This window comes from Mus pahari, chromosome X (genome assembly GCF_900095145.1).
Source record: "Mus pahari chromosome X, PAHARI_EIJ_v1.1, whole genome shotgun sequence".
NCBI lineage: Eukaryota > Metazoa > Chordata > Mammalia > Rodentia > Muridae > Mus > Mus pahari.
Window position 1 is genome coordinate 60,462,344 of NC_034613.1, and position 4,672 is coordinate 60,467,015.

A 4,672-nucleotide genomic window follows, 5' to 3' on the forward strand; every position below is an offset into this window, starting at 1 on the left:
CCTGCCTCTGCCTCCCGAGTGCTGGGATTAAAGGCGTGTGCTACCACACCTGGCTCTTGTAGCACATTTTGAAACTTGATATTTTGATGTTTTTGCTTTGTATTGTTCTCAGGATTGCTTTCAGTGTTCTGGCTCACTGGAGGCTCTGAATGAATTCTGTTTCCTTTTCCTGCGGGTTCTGTGAATAAAATGCTGTTATGATGAGAAAAAAAAATGATAAAATAAAAACAAGCAAACCTGAATAGAACAAAGCAATCAAACGAACTGAAAAACAAACAAACACCCTCCAAAATTACCATTGACTTAAGTAATTTTGTGTTGGCCATCTACTTCTGGGCATGGGGCTTGGCCTTAAGAGTTCTTTATATTCACATTGAGACTCAGTTGTAGAAAACTAAATTTTCATTTTCAAGTGGTTATCAGTTACAGATGGTGTGTGGGTTAGGGACGGGGACATTTGCCCACTTCCCCTCTAAGCACTGAGACCCATCTGCTGCAGACCTGTGCATGCTCTGTGCACGCTGCCTCAGTCTCTGTGAGTTTATACATGCATGCATTCTGCTGTGATTAGAAGGCCTTGAGTCCTTGGTGTCCTTCATCTTTACATTCTGTCTCCTCACTGTGAGCTCTGAGCCCCGAGGGGAGGGATTTGGTGGAGACGTCCCTTTTAGAGCTGAGTGCTCCATAATCTTCCATTCTCTTGTCTAGAATACTGTGTGGCTGTGGGTCTCTGTATTGGTTCCCATCTGATGCACAAGGAAGCTTCTCTGATCATGGCTGATCAAGGCATGGATTTATGAGGATAGCAGAAAGTTGTTAGAAGTTTTCTGTTGCTACATGCCTTTAGCTGAACAGTAAGCACTATTTGGTTTTCTCCTATGTTCCTGGCTTATCTATTATCAGATTCTTGGCCACTTGAGCATTGTCAGGAATGGGATCCATTTCATGGAACGGGCCTATGTACAGTCAAACATTGGTTGGTTACTCCCACAAGCTGTGTGCCACTACTGTATAAGCGCACTAGTGTAGATCGAAGGGTTTGTAGCTGGGTTAGTGTTTACATTTCTCCTTTGGTAGTGTGCAGAGTACCTTCCAGTGTCATGAACACTAGTCAGTACATGTGAAGGCTCAACTTTTCCATGTTCAATGAAGTATGTAGTTATCTTTAGCAATAGGGCCTTGCCCCTGGTTTATGGAGGGCAACCAATAGTCTTGCCAGAAGCCTGTATTGTTTGGAGGTTCATGTGGGGTAACCCATTCTCAGAACTGGAGGCTTCATTTGGTGATAAGAGATGTCTAGTTGGGGCTGTCTCCCCATTATTTGACAATTTTATTTAGATTGTCTATATATGTATATATTTTAGGAAGCTTCTACTTTACTAGGTTTCCATACTACCTCTCAAATGGTCTTTATTCCTAGCTGTCCTTCCAAATATTCCCCTTTTAACCCCCTTTTGCCCCCCCCCCTTTCTCTGATCAAAAAGCTCCGTGACCTCTAGTAGAACAAACTCACAAAGATTCATACATAGAACCAGAGAGAGATTCGGGGGAGGGCTGTTGAAAGCAGCAGTGGTCCTCAGTAGGATGGTTAGGGCCTCAGATATGAAATGCTCCTTGCCAAAATATTTATGGTAGTGCAGCTTTGTGTCCAGGTGAAAGTGCTGCTGAGAGGTGATTGAATGCTGGTGGTGTTCATTACTCTGTTCATGAATCCATGGTGGGTCTTGTAGCTTAAGAGGTGAAGCTTGGTTTGATAAAGTTTGGTTCCTGGCCATACCTTTAGAGCATGTGCCTTCCCTTTCCTTAGCTTCCCTCTTCTCTCTGGCCTTCCTGACTGATATGAGATGAATGATTTTTATGGAGGGCAACCAATAGTCTTGCCAGAAGCCTGCATTGTTTGGAAGCCAGAAGCCTCATTCTTCAGTGTTCTCTGTCTCACTACCCACAGGCTAGAAACAACAGAACCTGGTGACAAGGAACTGAAAACCAAATTCTTTCTCTAGTAAAAGTTAGTTTCCTAAACACTTTGTCACAGTGATAAAAAGTGACAAATACAACAAACAATAGCTGATTTCAAGTGGAAAATTTGTGTTTAATAAAGCTATCTTTACTTTTAACTGAGAGAAAACATATGAGGCTTGTGTTTGCAGGACTGGCTTGGTTCACTTAGCATCTTAGATTTTCACAGAAAATCACCTTATTTCAGTTCTGTAGCTGGCTAGGCAAGTTTTTCTTACTTAGGAAACCAATACTTACTGTCTTTTTGATCATTTTTATATCCATTGCACAGATATATTTCCTATGATTCAAACTTAAAATAAGTGGGGATTTTTTTTGCATGCTTTAAAAGTATTACTTTATGCACATGAGTGTCTGGCCTGCATGTCTGAGTACCATGTGAGTTCAGTGCAATTATTGGAAAAAGGTGTTGAACTGGAGTTATGGAGGATTGTGAGCTGCTATGTGGGTACTGGAAATTGAACTCAGGTCCTCTGAGAGAGCAGCCTGTGCTGCCAACCACTGAGAACCACTCCAGCTCCAGGGTTCTTAAGCTAACAGTCATTAAGTCTATCCTCTAAAATCTCATTGAAACCCACATTTTCTAAGTGATCCATCATTACCATGGCAATGTATCTTAACATAACCATTTTGTAAATAAGATTTAACTAATTTCTTAGGTCTATAAAGTTGATAAAGACATGAACACAGAAGTAGAAGCAGACATGTTGTTAAATTCTGAGTAAAATCTCTTATGTGATTGTTTTCATTCATAGATGGTATATCTACTTTAATCTACTCATTTTCCTCATTATTATTATTCTTATTATTCTTTCTTTCTTTCTTTTTTTTTTACAGTCCAGTCGTTACCCCTCTCCTGGTCTGCCCTCTGACTATTCCTCATACCATACATCCTCTCTACCCCCCTGCCCCACCCTTATAGTCTCCAAGAGGATGTCCCCACCTCCACCCCCATCCCCACCCCACCAGATCTCTCCACTCCCTTGGGCCTCAAGTCTCTCAAGGGTTAGGTGCATCTTCTCTCACTGAGGCCAGCCCAGGCAGTCCTCTGCTGTTTATGTGTCAGGGGCCTTGGACCAGCTAGTGTATGCTGCCTGGGGTCCAGGTTAGTTGAGACTGCTGGTCTTCCTATGGGGTCGTCCTCCTCCCCAGCTTCCTCTAGCCTTTTCCTAATTTAACTACAAGGGTCCTGGCTTCTGTTCATTGGTTGAGGGGCGGGGTGTAGGTATCTGCATCTGACTCTTTCAGCTGCTTGTTGGACCGCTCAGAGGACAGTCATGCTAGGCTCTTGTCTGTAAGCACAATATAGCATCAGTAACAGTGTCAGGCCTTGGAGCCTCCCCTTGACCTGGATCCTAATTTGAGTCTATCACTGGACCTCCTTTCCCTCAGGCTCTTCTCCATTTTTGACCTTGCAGTACTTTCAGACAGGAACAATTCTGGGTCAGAGTTTTTGACTACGAGATGGCAACCTATCCCTCCACTTGAGGCCCTGTCTTTCTACTGGAGATGGGCTCTACAAGTTCTTCCTCCCCACTGTAAGAGATTTCATCCAAGGTCTCCCTTTGAGTCCTGAGGGTCTCTCACCTCCCAGGTCTATGGTACATTCTCGAGGGTCCTCCCACCTCCTACCTCCTGAAGTTGCCTGTTTCCATTCTTTCTGCTGGCCCCCAGGGCTTCAGTCCTGTTCCCCTTGTCCTCTGAATGTGAGAATTCTTATATTTTATTTATTTTAAAAATTGAAACAGAATTTTACGTTATATTCTGGTTGGTCTGGAACTCTCTGTGTAGGCCAGGTTGTCCTGGAACTTACAGAAATTTACTGTTTCTGCCTATGCCTCCCAAGTGCTGGGATTAAACACTTGCACACCATTGCAGGGTTTCTTCTTGTATTTTAGATGCCTGGATTTTTTTTTGTGGGTTCTTGGTATTTGAGTCCATGTCCTCTTGCTTGCACAGTATTGAAAGTTCGAAGGATAAGTTCTAATCTTTTTCTTTCATAGATTGTACCTTTCTTCTATTTGAAATGGTCGCCTAGGTTTGTATCGTATATCTTGCAGGAGCTTTATAGTTCTAGATTTTATATTTAACCTTATGTATTTTGATTATATTCTCCCAGAAGAAGAATAGAATATATATACCAGGAGCCAAGGGGGTGATATCGAGGAGATAGAGAATAAGTACAAGATTCCCTGCTGATAGTGACATGGTTAGCAGCAGGGCATTGCATACTTGAAATATGAGTTCAATTAGTCATCAGTAATGAAGGTATATTGCAAAGCATCATGTAGTACAGCAGAAATTTGTATACATTTTGTCAACTAAAAATAAATGAATAAATAAAACAAAGATGTCAGCATCAATAAGAATTGAGGTATGCCCGCCAGAGGAGAGGTGTCCGCCCGGGAGGGTTCTCACTGCCTGAGCTGGTAAGAGAGCCATCTTTGCTCCAGTGAGTTGCCCTGGAGAGGGTGGCCTGCAGAAGCAACACAGCTTCTGGGAAAGATCCTGTTTCTGGCTCCAGACATACAGGCACCTTCCCCACCAGAGGAGAGGTGTCTGCCCAGAAGGGCTCTCACTGCCTGAGCTGGTAAGGGAGCCATCTTTCCTCCGGTTCACCTAGGCTCCAGTTTGCACTGGTGAGAGTGTGGAC